Source organism: Mytilus californianus, unplaced genomic scaffold (genome assembly GCF_021869535.1).
Source record: "Mytilus californianus isolate M0D057914Y unplaced genomic scaffold, xbMytCali1.0.p SCAF_6, whole genome shotgun sequence".
Taxonomy (NCBI): domain Eukaryota; kingdom Metazoa; phylum Mollusca; class Bivalvia; order Mytilida; family Mytilidae; genus Mytilus; species Mytilus californianus.
This window is the reverse complement of record NW_026262712.1, coordinates 106,328,124-106,352,029: the sequence shown is the minus strand read 5'-3', so window position 1 is coordinate 106,352,029 and position 23,906 is coordinate 106,328,124. Positions and strand designations below refer to the sequence as shown.

The following is a 23,906-nucleotide window of genomic DNA, read 5'->3' as shown; positions in this document are numbered from 1 at the left end:
GAACGCACCCAGGCTGATAACCCCATATCACCATATCAGCCCGACCACGTGACGTCACATAGGGCTGATATGTGTGATCAGCATGGGTGTAAAATTATGACTTGTTTACATATGCAAACACTATCATATTCATGCTAAGCATATGATAAGTATTGTTATCATTCAAGTGTATAGCTGTTTAAGAAATCCATATGAGACCAACTTATTGCAGGGAATGCATTTTATGAAAGGATACCATATACAGATAGTATTCTGTTCCAACAACAACAACTTGGCTTTAAACAGTTGACAAATGTTTCAAGGCATCGAATAAAGTAAAGTTATTTTTCGTTATACTCACAAAACGACATATTTGAAATTATTTACGCAGTTCATTCGTCATTTATTGCTCTTGCGTATGGAACTATTCAATGTTTGACACGTTCTATGCCAAGAAACTGTTGTTATACGTTGGCAAGAAAACGTAAAGGTAACAATTATAATGAAAACAATTTACAATAGAAAAATAAAAAAAATAAAAAGTTGGCACATAGAGCTTTTAAAAATGGTAATTAGTCTATAGTTTTGGGGCCCGATTTGATCTCTTTTATTAATATAGAAAGTATATACATGTATTACCAACTAGCCACGATATTAGAAAGTTTCCCGGATTAAATACATTATTAAAAAATTTATCATAAACAGGCATGACTTTGAGCTTTTTAGTTTTTTTATACATGTATATAGATTTCTTCTTTAGTAATACTAGTGATAATAATTTCATACAATTCTTGTTACTGTATGTTCAGCATGGCAGAGAAAAAATGTGTTGAAAATAGGTAGATTTCGGGATATTGTTTCATGCTTGAACTACATTGTATGAGGAACAATCTGAAAATTTGTTTAAGGAAATAGTTTTAAATCCGGTATATGGTCATATTGTTTTATTTAATATACAGCAAAGATTAACATCTTTGAACTATAAGTGTGACAAGCTTCCAACGCAATTTGCTCGATTAATTGTGAAAGTAAGACAACTTGAATTGATGTAGCACCTTTACTCGCAAATTTATATTACTTACGCAAAAATCTGATTCGATACGTTGGCGCATTCTCTTATTAAGTCCATTGAAAAAGTACTATTTTTCCATTATCGGTTCGAGTCTGACATATTATGACTTATTTTTTCACTTGCACATGAATGATATATATATCATGACTCCATAATCGTATTTTAAGAACGTGTTTTCTTCAGTGTTAGATAATTGTTATAACTACTAAATAAAACGCACTTCCTTTCATGTTTATGGCAAATCCTAGTATACGTCTCGAAAAAATGCCGTAATGTTCTCCTTTTGGTCATATCTGTACGAATTGACATGTGTTTTTTCTTCTTCATAAAAACCCTCGCTTAGTAAAAATTCGAAACCGAACTCTGGAAAAAAAACTTCCGCTCCTACACAGCAGATATTATACATATGGACACTAGTTTTGATTAAACTTTACTAAAATATTAAAAAATAAAGAACATTTGTAATCTATATCCAACAAAATGTAAGCTCACCAAGCAGATAGCCTTAACCGTTTACCTGCAATACTCTAATGTATCTGTATATTTTTTCCTGAAAAGGATTTTCATATCTTTGTATATTAAAAAAAAAACGCGTAGGCTTTTATTTGGTTCCCATCAGTTATATTTTATGGCTTACCTTACGGTATGTGTTTTGCTCATTGTTGAAGGCCGAATGCTGACCTATAGTTGCTACGTTATTTGGACTCTTGTAGATAGCTATTTCATTGGCAATCATCATGTACACATCTATTTATTCTTATATTTTCGAAAATTATCAAATTATTTGTCCGATTGGAAACATATACTTTATTCCACAGGTAAATTCAGCCCTAATGTGTATTAATAAAAGACTGGAATTTTTTTAATTGAATCAAACTTATTTGTCAGTGACTTTCGTCAGTTGAGACGCCTTTTTAGAGTCATCAAATGGTGCTTTAGTTGCACCAATATAAGTCCTCTTACTTCAGTTACTTTGGAAATCACACATTTAATACCTGTAATGTATTACCTTTCCCAAAAGCATACATATTTTTAAGCCTTACATTGTTCACTTTCTTAGAAGTTTGGAAAAAAGCAGAAATAGCTAGAAGAAGGCAGTTTTAACAAACATTTTATTGTTATTGATGCCTTGAATGCAAGTGGGACCTTAATTACATAAGTGTTATCGGTTTTTTATTAACTTTTCATCTTAATAAATATCCCACTATTTTATCACCAATCCAAGGTATACACTTTATTTTTAATTTCTTTTAATCTTTCTTTGTAGTATAACAAATTAGAAAAAAACATCAATAACCCAGGATTTATTTATAGAATTTAATTCAATGATTTATTAGGATTCAAGCCTTATATAATTGAACCCGGATTGGCTTTTCTTCAGATACGGTAGCCGTGATCATGAAGGTATGATGTTATAACTTTTGAACAACTTTCTGGCATGGGGCATAACGTTTCAATATTTTTTTTTTCATTTTTTCCCCGCGTTTGTTTAAAAATGAAAAAGGGGATGTCAGATTTGTAAATGAAACAGTCTCCTAATAACGCCACAAAAGATCGTATAGTCTTTGAAGTAAGACAACTTAGTCATTTTATGTATTTATTGCATATTTCTAGTCTGAATGTTAAAAGTTAATCGGACGTCGCTATTCTTTATCTTCAATCTTTTTTTTTTAAAAAGAATCCTCTATTTATGTATAAAGAAAGGTAATTAGTCATTAATCGGTGCTATTTAATGACGGCATAAGTAAATTAAAAACTGAAGAAACTGAAATTGAAATTGAAAATGGCTATACATATCTAAAGTATCAGTTTCTCCGGACTCGATCTAGTTTTAGTAAAAATCATGCAGTCACACATTACTATGTCAAAGAAACTTTCATGATATCGATTACAAATGTCTTGATATTGCTCACTTGACATCGGTCTCCAAAATTGGTATAAAATCTCTTATTTTTCTCGTTTTCTGTCAAATTGTAGGTAATGGTTTATCTTCAAGTCGCAGTGACTCTTGCTTTGGCTTTCCAGTCACATGCCAGCTGGATGAATGGAGGCGATTTTTCAAAGCAATTTGAAGAATGCACTGGTGTCTACAAAAAGCCTTCCGACGTAAATTCACTCACCCAGGGAATTTATGAAAAACAGTGCACCGACCTTCTAATCCCACTGGATTCATCCCACCAACGTATAGGAAACTTCACTGATGATCAGATGGGTTATATCAAAAGCCTGATCAGAAAGTCTTTCTTTGAAATTTTCAACAAAATGGGAAATAGAGTTAAACGTACTACCAAATCTGTATGGAGAGTAAGAGAAGAAATAAGAGCCCGTAATGGTGCACCTTTCCAAAGGTACGCTGAAGCAGTGCGTCGTATGAAAAAGGTAAGAAGAAAATACTTGAGAAATAAAGTTATATGTCAGTTATTTAGTGTACATGAACACGTTTCAATATTATTAATTTCTTTTATATTACGAACATATAACAATATTAAAATGTAAAATACTGATGGATTTCTCCAGTAGTAAGGTTTTAAATACTTCATACAAATATCTTTATGTCTAATACATTCTAAAAGTAAGTGATAGGCATCTTCTACAGAATTACCGTTGTACATATTACATATTCCAGCGATTCTGTGTATATTCAAAAAACATTTACGTTATGTATACGATACTTGCTAAATAAATGGTTTATATCTAAGATTAACAGGTCTACTAAGATAAAAATGCAAATCATGGGTGTATTCTTAAAGCTGACATTTAGGAGAATCCTATAAAAGTTATAAATCTATCGGTAATCTCTTATTTTACATGACCAATTCAATTTACAAAATAATTTTTTACTTTTTACATAGCTAGCCTCCAGCATTTCTGCATAACAGTTTTTCAGAATACGTCAGTTTTTAACAATTTACACAAATATTTCATCAGTTTACAGTACCTCTGTACATACAATTGAACTATATCTAGTTCAAAATACACCATGTGATTTGTAGTACTATTTTATTTTAATTTTAAAATATTCTTTACAACATATAAATGAAAAGTTTCAATTTAGAAATGATGTGTTTATATTTCTGTTTCCCTGGCTACACAATAAAATAATTCTTAATATTCATAAGTTCAGAAGGTTTACTTAATTACTGTAATTACCTTTTGCCTTACAGATAAGATAATTATCGAATTAAATATTTTAATATTGGTTATAAACATCCATCGGTTTTATTTGATCAAATGTACTTGGTCGGACTGGTCTGGTCGGACGAATCTTTGTGAAGTTCTACTTAAGCAAAGTATACGTTATTGGGTAATATTTCAAATTTTGACGAAATTTTTAATGCATTTAGAACTCGATGAACTGCATGTGAATATAGAAAAAACTTATATGTAGCATATACAATTAATTGCACATTTGTGAAATAATCATAAATATAGACCGTACTTTGACCTATAATGGTTTACTTTTATAAATTTTGACTTGGATGGAGAGTTGTCTCATTGGCACTCATACCACATCTTCTTATATCAATGTACGTTTAAAGCGAAAAAAAAATATGCATTTTCACTTTTAATTGCCTTTTCTTGACTAGGATTGTCAGTTTTCCTACCGAAAGTCGGTGGTTCTCTCCGGGCACTCCGGTTTCCTCCATCAATAAAAACTGACCGCCACGAAATAGCGCAATAGCACTGAAAGTGGCGTCAAACACCAATCAATCAACCAATGGAAAATACGTCCACAGAAGTGTGATTAGAATAATATTTGAATTCTTGGATTATATATTACTTTTAGTAAATTAGTTTTTTTAATGGATCGGAGAAAGAAAATGCAAGGAACTGTATTGTTCTACGCATTCCCAATTCGTTTTGAAGCTACGACATCGACATCGTCTTTATAACACCCATTGTTCTACAGGTATGACGTCAGAGAAGTTAAATAATCGGTTTTAATTTCACTTTGGAATCACGGTATTTCACATCAACCAATGTTACAAATGCTCTATCATTTTTCCATATTCATATCCAGTTCAACGTGTTCAAAATACAAACAAAATTTCGTCAATTACTAGTTTAAAAAGTTGTCTATTTTTTTCAAATTAAGATTGTTTGATAGTTGGTGTTTTAACGTGGCGGCCAGTTTTTACTGGTAGAGGAAGCCGGAGTGCCCGGACAAAAACAACGACCTTCGATAGGAAAACTGACAATCCTAGTCAATTAAGAGTGGAGTAGAGTGCACCCACACGAGCGGGGTCCGAATTTACAACCTCAGTGTTGACTGGCTAGTGATTACAGTAGAAGAACTACTTAGACCACTTAGCCCTTTTTCAAATTAAGCTTGCTCATATTATCTGTTACCTGTTTTCGAATTGATAAACGGATTAAGAAGACACTTAGGATGCATTTCGACGTAAGAACTTTTTTACGATGAATATATGGAAGAAAACAAGAAAAGTTATTTATCGACATAACCATAGCAATTATTAGTGTCCATCATTCCTGTTCTGTATGTGTTGTTATTCACTTTATCAAAAGAGATTGATTCTTTTGGGGAGGGTTTGGAGCTTGTTTGGGGTGTCTAATTAGCACTCCAGTAATTCGTTTGTCATGGTACTGTGTAATGTATAGTCACTTTTACGGTCAATGTGTAAAACCAATGTTTTGTTTTTGTTCCCATTACACAATCTTTAAGGATAAATCATACGATAACATGAAATTGAAGATAAAATGGTTTACATTTCATTTTTATCATTATGCTTTATTTTGTAGTCCGGTGAATATGATGTGTTAGCACAGATACACATAACAGTTGTCCCTACTGCACATTTCGGACCAAATTTCCTTCGCTGGCACAGACTTTATCTTTTTGTGTAAGTTTTTAAAATTCACTGGTTTCTATACTTTACTTAAGTGATATACTTTCTGCAAATACTTTTAACGTAATTTCAATTTCCCTTTCTACATACAGATGGCTTGTAAATGAATAGTATTTTTTTTACATTAATGGAATCATACTATAATAGCAATTTAGTTTGATAACATGTGGTACACTTCAATGCATTTCAGGTTTGAGACCGCTTTAGGATGTCCAGTACCATACTGGGATTCATCTGAAGATTACGCCATGAAAAAACCAGCAGACTCTGTTGTCTGGACACCAAAATACTTCGGCAACGGATATGGACCTGTAGTTACAGGCCCATTTGCAGGCTTCAAGACACCAATTGGTCCCTTATTCCGAAAGATAAATGCATATGGCTCACTTTTGGACCGTCATGCTATCATCAAATTTGTTCTTTCCAAACGTCGAATGGGTGAGGTTTCTTCCCCAACAGCAAAACCAAAATCCAACATGGAAGGTTACCACAATAATGTTCATGCATGGGTAAACGGTCTAATGTCTAACCTTGCCTACAGTGCCTTCGATCCAGTATTCTTTGTCCTTCATTCAATGATCGATCATGTATATGAGATATTCCGAAAGCAGCAAGTTAAAGTTGGTATCGACCCGGCTGTAGATTTTGTCAAGACTGGTCAGAAAGGGCAATCTCCTAACGATTTGTCCCGTATTGATGGCTTCATCAACCGCTATGGACAGTCCCACAAGTTAGCCCTCCAAGTCCAATATCATCCATTGTCCGAATGTCCATTCTGCCACGGAAGTAAAGATAAGTATTGTGACGATTACAGAGGTGTTTGCGTCTCACGTGCAGAAGCACCACATACCAATGTAATGGAAGGAATACAAATTGCAGATCTGATCGCCAAGAAGTCTGGTTTGGCAGCTGGAGCTTTTGGTGATGCATTCCCCGTCTTTTCTGTTGATCCACGAACCAGAGGCGATCCAGTGCAACCGGTCAAGGACGACAAATATTAAAAGTGCCATAATAAAGTTATATTTAAATTTTGTATTGTGTTGATATAAATTTGATAGTACACACTTTGTAGCACCACCTCCAGATATAGGTACACCCGAAGCAAAGAAGCAATGATAGCAAAAAGTATCTATTCTATTCCACATACAGTAAAAAACTATTTGCCGTACAATTTATCCGCATCATTAATTTACATGAATATCTCTGTGAAAACAATAGTTTATTTCGAAATACAGTGTTGTTCAAGCTTAAATACGATATAACTTTGTTCTACGAAAACGTTAAATGAATAGTTGAAGGATAAGCGTGTCTTTAAGAAGTTTGAACACGTCACATGCTTCTTTGAACATGTACCACCCGGTCCGATTCTGACGACCTGAAGATAGAAAAAGCTAATTAAGGATCATAATCAGCCCATAATAGAAGCTACGTTATTAGGAATCAGGGCTGATATGCATAAAACTACTTAAGGGTTAAGATTTGTTCCGAACGGACAGATTTTTCTATATGTCCTACGATGAATTAGTACTACGATTGGATATCTTACAAAATGTAACTTGTGTGGTTTTATGCATATCAGCCCAGTATCACAAAACTTTACCTGTTAGCAAAACGAAAATAAGAAGAATTTACCTTACCTGACTTCACATTTGTTTTTTCCACCGCCTCGTGTACCTATATCCGTAGTGGTACAACACAGGAAAGGTTACTATTATTAGAAAAGGAGTTATAAAGTTCAGGTAATTGTTAAATATTCACTTCATGTCTCGACTCTAGACAATTTAGAGCTTGAGACATGGTTTAGACCCTTTTTAAAGATTGTGGTTGACCTTAAGATATCTCATTTGTGTTGTTTCGTTGCTGTCTCATTGACGGGTACCCAAAATTTCCTTTTTTCATATTTTCTAATGAAACTAGAAACTAAGACACTGTAATATAAGGACTGTCCAATTAATTAATGGCGTTAGAATTTCTAGCCACATCATAGTATCAGTCAGTACTCTTTATAACTTTGATTAGTTGATAAGTTATGAGTCTATTGTGAAAGCAATCCGACAGTTCACCAGCTCAAGCTGTGAGAGAGCTTTTACATGTTTATAATATCTTTTTTCTTAATTGTGTATTCAGTATTATGGTGTTTGGATGTAAACATACTCATCCACGCTTGCTGTTTTTATTATTGCCCCCCTGCTATGGTTTTACTTAGATATCTTATAATCTCTGTTTTGCCCTGTGTTTGTTATATGTCTGTTTTGTATTACTTCAGCCTTTGCGTCGGGCATTTTTTGTAAGAGCTCTTTTACTGCTTTGCCTATTATTTCTTATTCCGTAATTGTGATCCTTATTCAATGTTACAACCTCCGGTCTTTTTTATTTTTCCTATATCCTATTTATATAATCATGATATTACGCAATGGGAAGAAAAAAAAAAAAAAAACCCTACTTCTAGGATATCCACGTGCTTCAAAAATCGTATTTCTAATATAAATTCTACAGCAGCTTATCAAAATTATCCTACAACATTTAGCACTGTGTATAATTGTGTCATAGAAGGCAATGCCTCTGCAGCCAGATTGTTAAACAAAATTGCACGTGGATATCCACAAATTTTCCCGTGCAATGCCAGAAAATGACTTACCTGTCTCAGATTAACTTCACGCAATACTGTTAGGTCAACAGTGAACGGGAGAGCTTTATCGCTCTCCTTTGCCTGTGAAATTACCTGAAAAACCCAAAAACTTATTTATGTGGTAACTTGAACCCAGCCTGAGTGTGTTATTCAATATGTGGGACATACGGGACGAGAATATTACATAAGAAATCAAGAGCACCTTTACCGCTTTCGAAGACCTAAAAATTTTGATATACCAACATTTAGATAAGCATAATCACAATCTAAAATATATAAAATTACAACAAACCGTTCAGAAACAACCAGGACATTCACACAAGCAATTTGAAAAATCCCGTGCAGTTCGCGAGCTATTTTGGATAAAGACTCCAAACATCTTATCCTCTCGGTCTCAATGACAAAATATTGGGACAGGGGAACATATCTAAAACTTCTGTCGATGTCATTAATATTGTCGATAAACGGGGGATAAAATAGGTCTCATGGTAAACGTAAAAACCGTAATCTACGTATTAAACATCGTTTAAATTGTACACATGCTGATCTGTTATATATAATAAAAAAAATGATGGTAGACACCAATTATTATGCAAACTTGGTCATATACCAATAAATAAATTATATGATATTTTTCTGGAGTGTGATAAAACTTCATTTTTAGCCCGTTTTATGAATACATCCATATTATTACAGCCTTTTGTCATCACAGGCTGTTTCCTAGTATCGATAAACCTGAAAATCATAAACGGCATTTCTTAAATCAAAATATATAAATAGAGGTATTGATTTTATTAACTTATCTAGTATATTCAATGACTCTACCATCCATAGCCAAATACCTCCATATTTTGATAATACAGAACCACCTATTATTTCGTATTCGTACAAAAAAACAACAAATGCTTAATTTTTAATTATACGTCAGTAACCATAGGCGGATCCAGGGGGGGCCTTGGGGACCCGGGCCCCCTTTCGTGGAAAAAATTTGGTTGATTATATAGGGAATCACTGAAGCATGACTGGAGCCCCGCCCCTCACTTTTAGGTCAGTCAGCCCCCCCCCCCCCCCCCCCCCCCTTATGAAAAGTTCTGGATCCGCCACTGGTAACATCAGACGTCAATATAGAAAATAATGCTCCTTCCACTTGAGACTGTGAAACATCTAGTTTTAGATATGTTCCTTATGGTCATGTCATTACAGGATACCTCAACATCGTTGAAGACCGTGAGGTCAAAAATTTTCTTAAGAAAGGACCTAAATATCGTCCTCCATCTATTATAGATTGGAAACAGTGTCGTCAGGTCATTAAAGACGCTCTGTCTGCCTACTGTTAAAATTGGTGTAAACGTGAAAAATCTGATAAAAAATCTCTGGAGAGTTATTTGAATAAACTTATGAATACTGTTGATATTCGTATATCTCATTTTGAAAACAATTCTGAAATTAATAATAGGGTTCATGATATACCCATTTCTAGAATAAAGAAATAAACTCCAAGTAATCGCAAAGCGGTTTCTGTTCGTACCGGCAGACAAAGCCGTCAATAATGTAGTGGTGGCGTGACGCATATACTACACGGAAGCTCTCCAAAACGAAATTATCAATTCTTAATTACATTCAGGTCCGTACGCTCCACAGAGAGTCAAATTGTAAACACGCATATCACTGCCACTACCCAGCTTAAAGCCTCTTCCGAACATTTGAAAGTCCCGACTATGTACTGGTTACCTGAATTACACAAACAACTTTTTAAATTTCGTTTCATCTCTGCATCTAGTAAGTGTTCTACTACTAATCTGTCAGTGCTTCTAACTACCTCCCTTATTACTATCAAAGAACTTGTTATTAAGTTTTGTAATAAAGCTGGACAACATATATAAAGTGTATCGACAGGTAGGAGTATTCCTATGGGCACTAATTGCGCCCCTTTAATAGCAGATTTATTCCTGTATTGCTATGAATCTCAGTTTATGACCAAACTCAGTAAAGACACGTCATTGTTACATTTGGTTGACACATTCAACAATACCTACCGTTATCTTGATGATATTTTTTCGTTAAAAGAGTTCTCTAAATATACTACCGAAATTTCCCCAAAGGAACTTACTTTAAATAAATCTAACATAAACAGCAGTAGTTTTCCTTTTCTAGATTTAGACATTTCAATTTCTAAAGGGAAACTCCATACTAAAATTTACGACAAAAGGGACGATTTTTCATTCCCTATTGTCAATTTTCTTTTTTTAGACGGCGATGTTCCTTTGGCTCCATCATAAGGTGTTTATATATCACAACTCGTTCGTTATACCCGTGTGTGTAGTGATGTCATAGATTTTAACGAACATAATCAATGCATCAGTGGTAAATTATTAAGTCAGGTATTTCGTTACCATAACTTACTTAAAACTTGTCAAGTGAATAAATTCTTTCATAGATACAAAGATTTGATTAGTAAATTTGGCTGTACTTGTAGAAAACTCAGTATCAAAAACGGTATTTCACATCCTTAATTTTACGGTAATATTGTACTAAAAGCGCCGAAATCACTATGTGATCCGTGTAAACTCATCGCACCTTTGAACAAATTTATTAGTAAAGGTTATCTTAATAATGTTGTAATAAAATCTTTGAATATTGTTTACATTGGCACAAATATCGATTTTGTCATCAAAAAATTAAAACATGACTAAATTTGTATTCTTTTTGAATGTTTTTTTGGATGTATAAATACACATCCACGTTCATTTTCCATATAGAGATTGCTTTATCTATATATTATAACATGATACATATTTATTATAAGGTTAAATCCAAACTATCCTACTGCCTGTACCAAGTCAGGAATATGACAGTTGTTATCCATTCGTTTGATGTGTTTGAACTTTTGATTTTGCCATTTGATTGGGGACTTTCCTTTTTGAATTTTCCTCGGAGTTCAGTATTTTTGTGATTTTACTTTTCGATACTTTAATTTTGACATTGCACAAGTCATGTCTTCTTTGACTGTCCATGGCGTTAAAACACTAAATCCCTGGGATGTGTTTTAGTTGATTTTAGTCTCTGATGCATGATTTTTTATTATTTGTTGTTTTTTTAACTAGCATTCAGTATCTTCGAGTACTCTCAAATCGTACTTTCCTGTTACAAAATTTGTAATGCATTTGTGTTATTCAATGTTTTCTTATTAAGTATTATATCTCGTCTCACTATTTTTAACATGTACCACCTTTGATAAGTATTTAGTATGACGATAAATTTTCACTGCTGATCTCGTACTATGAATAACAAATTCATTTATTTTGTAAAAACTATCTCCGTACTCCTAACAACAAAATTATTATATTCAAATTTACCTGTGTACGTTATTTTATTTAACGCCATTTTGTCCAAGGTTATAGTTGTCTTTTTGACATTGTGTCATAGATCAAATTTATTCGTTCAGTGTATGTTTACTTGTTTTAGTTAATATGTCTTTTTGATTGAGTTAATCCATTTCAATTGATATTTTATAGTGTGCCTTTCTAAGTTTTAATATTACACTACTATTTCAGGTTAGGGTGAAGGTTGGTGCCTGTTAAAACGTTTAAACCCGCTGCATTTGTATATAGATGCCTAAGATGTAATTTTAACACGTTAACAAGTGTTATAAAAATATTTGTGCAAACTTTCATCAAATTCATGCTATATTTTGCTATACAAACTGTATTCGTTAAACGTGCAAGATATATGATAGGGAGGCTATGTGGGATGTATTAATACTCAGCCACGAATGGTCGGAATTGGGACGTTCAATCCGATGACTCGTGTTGGGATAGTGTCATGCTCAATTTACGTCAAAGAGCTCATGCAACGATTCCTTGAGAGGTATGCAAGTAGCGTATTGCAAGGCTTAATGTCACCCTTTTCTAAAATACGCTGTTTCTATTGTCAGTATAAGAGAGGCGGTAGATATCAAAGTGATATTCAAACTCATAAGTCGACGACAAACTGACAACCATATGGTTAAACGACCAAAATATAAAAAAAAAAACATATTCTGCCTATCATCTCGGTCCATACACTTGAAAGAATCTGCTTACATTGTATTTGATATATTTATTCATATAGAAATAAGGAGATGTGGTATGCTTGCAATGAGACAACTATCCACCAAAATTCAAATGAAGTGGATGCAATTAATCCGTTTATGCACTGAATATACACATATCATATGGCCAGTAGACGTTACTCAAAATACAATAAATTAATCAATTTTGGAGTGAGCTGAATTATTTAAATGATTATTTTTCATAAAAAATTTTAATTTTTAAAAGTTAACTTAAAAATGTAAAGATTCTTTTTTTGGTTTTAAATAAAAGGGGGTTGTTTACTCGTACGCGTGAAAGTTTGTTTGAGTTTAGCCAACATATTTCAACTTGCTATTTCTACAAGTTATATTTTGTACAATAAGGATACTTTTATTCATTTTTTTTTATTTTTTATACATTAGATAGAGGTCTCAAAGCGGCTTCGTAGTTGTTTTCTTTGTTGGTGTCTATACAGCACTTGCAATTGCTTCTGTCTCGGGGTCTGTATTTTCTTAGTTTAAAAAAAAAACGACAAAGAAGCAATTGTAATAGGTGTAGCATTGTCTGGAATGGGCTATACACTATACAAATATTGAAAACCCGCTTTCCTGGTTTAGATTCATGGATGACGTGATTTGAAATGGAATAAAATTGACCAGGATTTAGATACATATATCTTTGATGCCAATATATCTAAGTATCAAATTTATTCATGAGATATCTATATCTAATATCATAACCATTGATACTTCGAGGCTCTCTAACACTTACATTGTATATGTGCCCCGTCTTTACCTTTACCGTACATTGTCTAGACAGGCTTTTACAGTACATTGTCTTGACAGGCTTTTACCGTACATTGTCTAGACAGGCATTTACCAAACGTTGTCTAGACAGAGAAGGGGATACTCTAAACATAGTTTGCTTTTAAGGATGTTGCTCCTCTGTTTAAAAAAAAAACAAGCCTTTTAAAAGACTATTATAAATTGATAGAATATAAATTAGAGAACTCAAAAATTAGAAAGAAATGATAGGTCCGTGTCTTTGTTTCTGCTATATAATCAATTGAAAATTTGGCGGGAAATGATTCTCTCTAGATTTTTCTTACATTTAACATTAACACCTTTTGTCTTTCAAAAACAATGAAAAATAACAAGGATTTCATAAGATTTTCAAAAATGGAGTTTTAAACTACATGTTATAAAATTATGAAAAGAAAAGTAGGGGTTAGTGGACAAATTTTTTATTAGCACTACATGGATAAAACTAGAGGATTCCGAATATCAGACAAAGAGTCAAAAACAAGAGTAGCGAACATCCTTAACACATTTTGTTCCGGTTTAAGTCATATTATCCAATGAAAAAAAATGAAAACAGCACGTTATAAATTTAATGCGTCCGAAGCTCTTTTCTGGATTTATCTTCATCAGGAACGTTCAAAGCCGAATAGATCTATTTGAAAGCAAAGGATACATGAGAACCAAAACAGTTGAAGATCTATATGATCAAAAGTACCTAAAAATAGCCAAATCCATCTAAGGTCAACTTTGCCCGAGGGATTTGAAACCTCAGTTTCTTTATAATTTCAAAATTTATAAACGGACAATCTTAGAAATGTTTGTTATAAATCATGTCAGTACCGAAGTACTGACATGATTTATAACAAACATTTCTAAGATTGTCCGATTGAGCTGATGATACCCTCGGGGACTATAAGTCCACCAGCAGAGGTATCGACCCAGTGCTGTAAAAAATGAAAACAACACGTTATAAATTTAATGCGTCCGAAGCGCTTTTCTGGATTACCGATTGTCGAAATATCAATCTGGGTCCGGTTTCACGAAGCTATCCTAAGACCTGTCATAAGATATATCTTAGGACATGTCTTATGATCCTCTCATGACTATCTTAGGACATATCTCAGACCTCGCCTCGAAGCTTCTTAGGATGATCTTAGCAAAGATATCCTAAACCTGTCGCAAGAAAAATCATGTAAATGTAGCATGTGTTTCCCATAGATTACTGTAAACGTATTGACTAATATTTCATAATTAGATAATTTGCAAAATTAATATAAAAATAAGTGTAATCTATATAAATAATCTATTAATAATACACCAATACACATATGAAAATTCAAATACAAAATGGAGAAAAAAAAAGAATAGAATGATAACATTTTTTTTTGTACAAGTGAGTTGAATTCAATGTGTCACTGTATCGGTTATAATAAGGTTAGAGGATAAAATCGTGCATTCTGGCTATAAAAACATCAAATGTTCATTGTTGATAAATCATTTTTTAATCCATAAATATTTAGTTATGAGCAGGAAAAGGAGTCCCAATTCACCGAATCAGAGCTATTTCTGCGTTGATTTTGTTGTCGTCGTCTGAGGTGCATTAAAACTACAGCAGCCATATTTGTTTACAACTCATGTTAGGACATCATAACGATGTCTTAATTTATGACTATCCTAAGACCATCATAAGACACCTCTCGTGTAGTCTTAACTTTATGACAACCTTTAAGAGATGTCCTAAGTTAGGACCACTTTGTGAAACCCACATAGGACTAAGATATGTCGTAAGACCACCCTAAGACATGTCTTAGTCCTAAGATAGCTTTGTGAAACTGGCCCCTGTATTCTGTCTTGGAAAATTGGATTTGTTTATTGGTAGCTGTTGTCGCATGGTGCAGTGTCTTTCATTTTTAAGACCTGTTTTATATATGTCATGCGGGTTTTTTTCTTGGTCAGATTTTTGGGGGTAATTAGCTGATTCTGCAGCTGGTTGTAATATTCCGTAGATCCTATTGCTCGTTATTACTTTGTTGTTGTCGTTTCTAAAGCAAAAGCGCAAATTAATTCAATATAATACTCTGCATAAGTAAGAAACTTAAACATTTATAACACTGAACTAAGTCTTTACCTAAGTACAATCACAAATAGAGGAAGGACGACTGAAAATACGAGTACTTATCCGTAAACATTTCACGGAAAATAAAGATAAGGAAGGGGGAATTATATTAAAAACCAGGGCTGATATCCATAAAACCACATAGTTATGATATCAAATCGTAAATACTTGTATTTTTTATTATGTTGTTTCATCTTGAAAAACTGAGTCCTAAGTATTTGTTTTTGCATACAGTGATTTTATAAGCAATGTGTACTTCGTGTAATTAATGCGTTATTTGACTGATAACTAACAGAAATGAATTGTTCAAAGCTGCATTTATTTGCAGTGCATCGGTAAATATGATTTAACTTTGGACATACCTCTTAGATCAAACGTATGTTAGTTAAAGTTAATGAGACATTTACTTTTAATTACTTTGAAAAGTAAAACATAAAGACTTTCAAAACAGAAAAAAAAAATGTGTAATTTATAACACTTCTGCAGGAAATGTATATGCCAGTAAGTACATAAAGTCTAACAGGTTCAGGACGGAATAATTTACAGTCCGAATAAATGTTCAGGTAAATGTTCTTATTTCAAATTTATAGCCATGCAATTTATCACCAACAAATTGTAATGTGATTTTTCTACATAAAAGACATAAAAACTTTTCATGTCATTACTCATTGTCAAGTTAATGTTGTGAATGCTCGTGCTTTTGTCACGGCTCGTGCTGTTATGTTAAATACACAAATATGATTTAAATAGAAATACTAACAAAACATATGACATTATCTTTTTACAAAATGTATTAGACAAACATTTCAATATTTTCTTTTTCAGTAAAACCGTTTCCGAAATATGAAAAACATATATATATCCCTTCTTGCAATGATTAAATTACATTTAACATTGTGGTGTTAGACCATTGGAAACATTTTGAATTTTCTAAAACGTTTCTGGCTTTTTTTCTTTTCTTTTTTGTTTGTTTGTACAATTAATTGAAAAAATCAATTATATAGAGTACACTTTCATGAATATATAAGTCTTGAAAATAAATGAATTTTCGAACCTGACGAATATTCAAATGTATTAGATTGGTACAAAATCAAAATAGTTTAAATTTAGTTTTAATTTGGTGTATAATTATGGCGCAATAATTGTGTTATTTGATTCAGATTCCAACTTACAGTTATTTCCAGATTGTTGTTTTTATCCCGAAAACATTTGCCGAAAGCTCTGACTAAAATGTGAAAATATAGTCTTGGGAATATGATTTATTTATTTGTTGTTATTGGCTTGAACTGGCTTTCAATAACTGCGAGTGGTCTTAGATCGGTACATTGTGTCTTTTCTCTTTATGTTAGTTGAGTTTTTTTTTCGTGTTTAGTGCCAATATGATGAGTCAATTCATTTCCAACTAAGTTTTATAGTTTGTTCTTATGTTGTGCAGGTACACAATTGTCCCATCTTGAATTGTACAATCACAGTACATAGGTCTAGTTCTTTGCCCAAATCTGCAAATTTTGAGACAGATTTGCAATTTATTGGTTACACTGTTTATTTATATAAGGAAAACTAAGTGATTCATTGCATTATCAAAAATGTTTTAACAAATACCAAATATTTGTGTTTTTAGAATCAATTTTTCAAATAAGCCATTTAAGGGAAGTACAAAATTTATACTGGACATATAGGGAAATTTTCATTTTTTACTTGTAGCAAGAAAACAAGTTCGGTGACACCATTTTTTCTTTTTTATTTTCCTAAAATATATTATAAAACCTATCTTCTCATATTTTATTTCAAAATTCTGTCTCATAGATTTATTTTTATGCACAAAAATGTGTTTTTTCACTAACAATCTAAGCAAATTTTGGCAATTTTGAACGACTCGTACCTTGAAAAATAGCGCGGTGACCCATACTTTTTATTATTTTTTTTGAAAAAAGCATAGTAAAATCTTCATTTTGGCAAAGTATAAGAAATTTTGTCATTTTTTTTTCTATACCCCTGAACTATCTTAAGGGGGTGGTTTATTGCCCACAAATATGTTTAACCTCGCCGCGTTATATGTGTGCCTGTCTTAAGTCAGGAGCCTGGAATTCAGTTGTTTGCGTTGATTGCTAGGTGTTATATTTGTTTTTCGTTTATTGTCTTTTTATAAATCAGACCGTTGTTTTTTTTGGTTTTTTTTTTCGTTTGAATTGTTTCAGTTTTTGTTATATCGAGGACTTTTGTAACTGACTACTAGTATACGATTTGGGTTTTGCTCAATGTTGAAGGCCAGACAATGATCTATAGTTACTAAAATCCAAGTCGTTTTGGACTCTGTTGGATAGTTGTCTCATTGGCAATCATTAAACATCTCCTTATTTATTTGTATCTTTAAATCATAATTTATTTTTGTCAGAAACTACGGTCCGTTACTTTGTATTTTCAAAGGGATATATAGCAAAATGCATAAAAAGGTTATTTTCATAAAATCTTGAAAATTATCTTGGTTTTTGATATACTTTTATTTATTCATTGCACGTTAAGAATCATCGTAACTGCTAAGTTAATGCAGCAATAAATCACCTTTTTGTATTTTCAGTGTCTGTTTATGGTATTAAGCCTTCTTCTTTCGTGCTGAATATTTAGGATATTAAAATTAGTACACAGCAAAACTGCAGATATTATTTAATCAAGTGAGAACGAAACATCTTAGAACAACATAGAAGAAGGAATGAAAATAGAATACATTCTGATCCTAACTCATAATAAAAACCTATCGCTTTTTAAGTTCAGTGGTCATCGTTGTAATGTTAACACTCTACGATTGCTCATATGAAAAATGAAGTAATAATGTTCTGAAATTTAATACACCACAAACCAGCTGATATCATTAAATTATGTGAAAAAAAACAACCCAAAACTATGGAGAAGAGGGGAGTGTAAATTTAATTCATCCTGACCCTACTGCAAAATTGATAAACACAAAAACATGCGCTTTGGAAGAGTTAAACACTTTGTTCGCTGGTCAGGAATGTAATTATAATACTCTGCTTTTGCTCATATTTAAAAGAATTTAAAGATATTCTTAAAGATACAAAGAACTCGGGCTTCAGAATCTATGAAACATTTTGTGTTGGTGATGGACCCTAGACTACATTAACTGTTATCTTACCTACTCTTTTATAACTTCAAGTTTTTAGTCTATCTTATTGGCTTTCATAACATTGCTATATAAAAAAATAAAAATAAAAAAGGTACTTAGTAAATTAATTTCCTATTCTCTATGATAAATTAAATGTTCCTTGTTTTCAAATCTATAGATGTCAAAGTGGATATTTCTGGTGACTCTTTCGTTATTTGCATGGAACACAGTTGCTTGGATACACGACGGGTTAGACAGATCACATGATTTTGAGGAATGTTAAGGAGTACATGCTTCAAATATCAGTGGAAATCTACATTTGGCAGAAAATTCATTCGAGAAAAGATGCACAGATTTATTGATTCCTTTTGACTTATCTCATAAACGTATTGGCAATTTTACTGCGAAGGAGATAAATTATATTCGTAGCTTATTTAGGAAAATAAACAGCGAAGCTTATAAAATTCAACGATATAGAGTCAAAAGGCAAGTTCCTGTTGTCACAAACAGTCCAAATAATGTTTGGAGATATAGACAGGAAGTAAGAACCAATAATGGATATCATTTTAATGTATATGCAACCAGAGTCAGGCAACTAAAAGCGGTAAGTCTAAATTCGATGTATGTGAAACGGAATTGGAGAATTGAATGTCGTTAGTTCAAGCACAAAGAGAGAGGTACAATTGAAAAGGCTTAGTATTAATTTCCGTAATACATGCAAAAAGAGTTAGACAAGTTGATAGAAATCAGTAGCGTAAGCCTTCAACTCGATACTTTTATATAAATAAATATAATTTCGATAAATATGCAAATTCATTTAAAAATTAAAAAGAAAAAAGAAATGAAATATCGAATATGATACGTTCTTTAGTCCTTCAATGCTCTTCAACTTCGTACTTTATCTGACTTTTCACATTTTTTATTTGCTGACGAGTCTCTTGAAGACGAAACGCGCGTCTGGCATACAAAACTATAAGCCTAGTATCTTTGATGATTTGTATTAGCTGTTACTATGGTTCCTCGGCTGTTTCCCCTGTAACAAAATCACAGCCAACATCGTCCTCTAACCGGAAACGTTTTTGAAGTGATTTTATCAGAGTTTATCAAACTGCGTTATAACTTATACATAAGACTGTTTTACATATTACGTTTATTTGATACACCTGCAAGTATTTTAAAACATACTACATTTTAAAAAGTATAACATAGTAAAAGACGGTGCTATTTAAGCATTAGAATTGCCAAAAGCATTTTTAGTCCTGGTTTTGCCGAATAAATTGGGAAATCTTCCTGGTTTTGCTGAATAAATTGGAAAATCGTCTTAATAGATGCTCCATGATGATGTTTTGCACTTAGAATATTAGATCCTTATTGCATCTTTAAAATTATCCGAGAGTCTTATTGACAATTAATTTCGAGTGTAAACGTCATCAATTTGAGTTTAGTTCGTCTAGAGGCATGTATAGTGTAGTATATATTTCTCTGATACATCTTATAACATTCTTATGATACGGTTTGATATGTTTTCTGCAATAAACTTATGGTGTTATAATATTGAATCAAAAAACTTAATATTCCGGGTCCGAACACGTACCTTCTGCAATTTTTCAATGTTGCATTTAACTGAATTTTATATAGATGTTACTTTACATAAATCAGTCCTTTGGTTTTCTCTTTTGAACTGTTTCAAAATTTTGTCATGCCGGGGCCTTTTATAACTCACAACGATATGGGCTTTGCTCATTGTCGAATCCGTACAGTGCCCAAAACTCATAAGTCGACAATATCGAGCATGTCTCATGGTCATTCAAGTTTTTCTTTAACATATATATTTTCGTCTTGTTTTCACAGGAGCGGAAGTGAATGATGTTAAAGAAATGCTATTCAAATTTAATTTCATTCGTCATATAAATAGTTCTAAATGAGTCCAGCGTAAAATGTTCTTTTCTCTCACCTCAAGATAATTTGAGAGAGTAAATTGACATGTATAATGACATCAAATTAAAATATTACATTTTAATATTCGTATATTAATCAGTAGATCAAATACAAAATATTGTTTATTTTTTTTCAAATATTACCGTAAATTCTGCAATAGTACATTTTGATTTTATGCATTAGATATTTAACACATATTTGCCTTTCAATCATTTGCCGTGAGTGTAACTAATGACCATTGGTTTGAACAGCATATAGTTTATATTTATTGTTATACTTTCGATGGAAAGGAAACGATATTAAAATACTAGTTTGAAATAATAACACACGTGCGTCATGACTTCAAATGTTCAAATAAATAAACTTTCAGTTTTCCATTTACATTTTATAGACAGGTCAATATGATATCATAGCAAATATCAATAGAGTGACAGTATCCAAGGCTTACGTTGGCATCAATTTCCTTCCATGGCATCGACTTATACTGCTTGTGTAAGTAAAAAAAAATTAATGAAATAAATGGGGCCAACATTAGATTTTTTTCAAATAAAACCACAACTCAACTTTATTCATTTGATTGTTACATGCATGTATACACATTGTTATACACATTGTTATACACATTTTTTGTCCATCGTATGATTATTGTCCTTGATCAAACCAAAAAACAGGTTACATGTAGTCGTTTACATTGCAGTGTGTGTTCCTAAATATAGATAAATAAGGGCGTTTTTCTCAAGCAAAAGGTCAAATACACAGTTTTGTCTGTCGTGGAAAAGAAATAATTTAGAGTTTTATGTTCCAACAGCTTAATATAGTATCTCGAAAAACAACACACGTCGTTGATTTTCTTGAATTGTTTCATAATTGGTCATGTCGGGGCCTTTTATTGCTGCCTATTCTGTATGGGTTTGATCATTGTTGAAGACCTAACGGTGACCTATAGTTGCTTAAATCCACTTCATTTGGACTCTAGTGGATAGTTGTCTCATTGGTAATCACACAATTTATCTTTTTCTTTATGCATGTCATGTGTAGCATCTTTGAGTTGTTTTTTTTTTATTCTGTCGAACCTATATTCAGAAATCCGCATCAAACAAAATACGACAAAACGGAATAGATTTTTTTCAAATAGAATTTACAAATAATGATAATCGAAAATAGAAACATTTTTTGTTGCGATAGTATTTATTTTATTTAGCTGTAAATGTTCGTTTTCTGCAGATTAGAAACGGCTCTTGGTGTTCCTATTCCATACTACGATTCATCCTTAGACCATGAGATGGACGATCCGACCAATTCTTGTGTGTGGGAACCAAGATATTTCGGAGAAGGTATAGGTCCCGTAATTCAAGGCAAGTTTGCCAACTTTTTTACTCCCGCAGGACCACTGTTCAGAAAGATTAACGCCGGTGGTGTTCTAATATCTAGGAGAATGATAATCAAGCATGTATGGTCACAGAGATATCTAACCGAAATATCAACGCCAACTGCAAGATATAAATCAAACTTAGAAGGTCAAAGCAATAATGTCCATTACTGGATTAACGGTATTATAGCAAACTTGGCATTAAGTGCATACGATCCAATCTTCTTTTGCCATTATGCCTTTATCGATTATATATGGGATATATTTAGAAAAGTCCAAAGTTCAAAAGGTATAAACTCGGAAACAGATACTGGGAAACAGTATCCACCAGGCCAGAACCCAAGCGACTCGTCAGATTTAGATGGTCTTCTAAACTCCGAAGGATACAGTTTCAAGACGTCTAATTTGGTATCATACCGTGGATGGGCTCAGTGCCCTTCCTGTGACATTTCCGACGATGTATATTGTGATAAAGTCAGGTGGGTCTGTGTTTCCCGGCAAAAGCCTATTCCATCAGCAATTCCACAACAAATTGCTATCCATCAAACCGACAGACTAGCTAGTATATCCGCATTAAAGGATGGCAGATTCGGACCACCATTTACACCATTTGCTAACGATTCAAGAACAAGGGGAGATGCCGTGCAGGCCTCGCAAATGGAGAAGGATATGGATAAGAAAAATCAGAAATTTAGACTGTCTTAATGATGACACAAAAATAGTTGACTTTGACATTAAGTGTTTGGTTTTATTATACATTTGATTTTATAAGGGGAATGGATTTATGCTTGTCTTTTAAAATACTAAGTATCCATTTTTTTTAACAACAACAAATTAAAGTCATTTTCAATGTATTTACCTTTAATTGTTTTAAGCTAACAACAGAATCATTATCCGTTTCAATCCAAAAGGCTGACTTGGGTAAATATATATTTTCATACCTTGATTTCTTATATCAGGCAGTCAAACCAATGCAAAAGAGGTACGCCCGTATGTTGTCGGTATGTATAGATACCCAGCTAGGTCTGGTCAGAATGGAGAACTTACATCTCTCTCTCTCTCTCTCTCTCTCTCTCTCTCTCTCTCTCTCTCTCTCTCTCTCTCTCTCTCTCTTATACATAACTAATGAATTTATTGTTAATTTGTTCTCGCCCTGAATATGATTGAAATATTTGACACTGAACGTTAAGTGTTCAACAATCAATCAATCATTATTCTTTCTAACAGTTACACAATATATAAAACGTTTTACAACATATGGGCCTTTTATAATAAACTCATCTATTTGAGAAGAAGGCAAGTAAATACATATATAGATATGTGATATGAATATGTGAAGTAACAACTACACATCAGTGACAATGTGCTAAACAAACAAAAACTCATCATAGATACCTGACTTAAAAATTGTGAACGCTAGACGCGCATGTTTCGTCTTCAATAGACTCACCAGTGACGCTCGAATCTAAAAAAGTTTAAAAGGCCAAATAAAGTATGAAGTAGAAGAGCATTGATGACTAAATAATCAACCTACAGTTATACAAATGAGATGAGTAGATAATCATTCATGTACACTAAAACTACACTCAAAATACTATCTATATCGTGATAAGTGCTCCTTGTTCTATATCTACGAGGAGGTTATACCTCCCGATATGAAAGTGAATGTGAGAAGAGAGGAAAAGGAGTTTGCAACTGTCAAATGGTGATGTCGGAGAATTGAGATAAGAAAAAATTATAGGTGTCATAAGGTTTAAACGACAAAAATAAAATTATTTTAAAAAGTACTAAAATGTACTTTAAAGTAAAACTGTCTATAGACCTTTAACCCTTTTCTATTAAATTATCTTTTATTATATGGAATCGCTAATTTTAATCTATTGTAGTGTTCAATATAATTTTATATTAATGGTTTTGTATCCGGGAACGCCATAGCTGTCTTAT

At 32.7% G+C, this 23,906-nt stretch overlaps 1 long non-coding RNA gene across 1 annotated transcript; it reads left to right on the top strand.

Moving 5' to 3' along the window:
- The first annotated feature begins 16,063 nt into the window (after positions 1-16,063).
- Positions 16,064-21,883, top strand: LOC127704419 (uncharacterized). Its single transcript, XR_007983271.1, has 4 exons — positions 16,064-16,097; positions 18,834-19,259; positions 20,985-21,085; positions 21,818-21,883. It is a non-coding gene; the product is annotated as an uncharacterized LOC127704419 (long non-coding RNA).
- Positions 21,884-23,906: the final 2,023 nt, after the last annotated feature.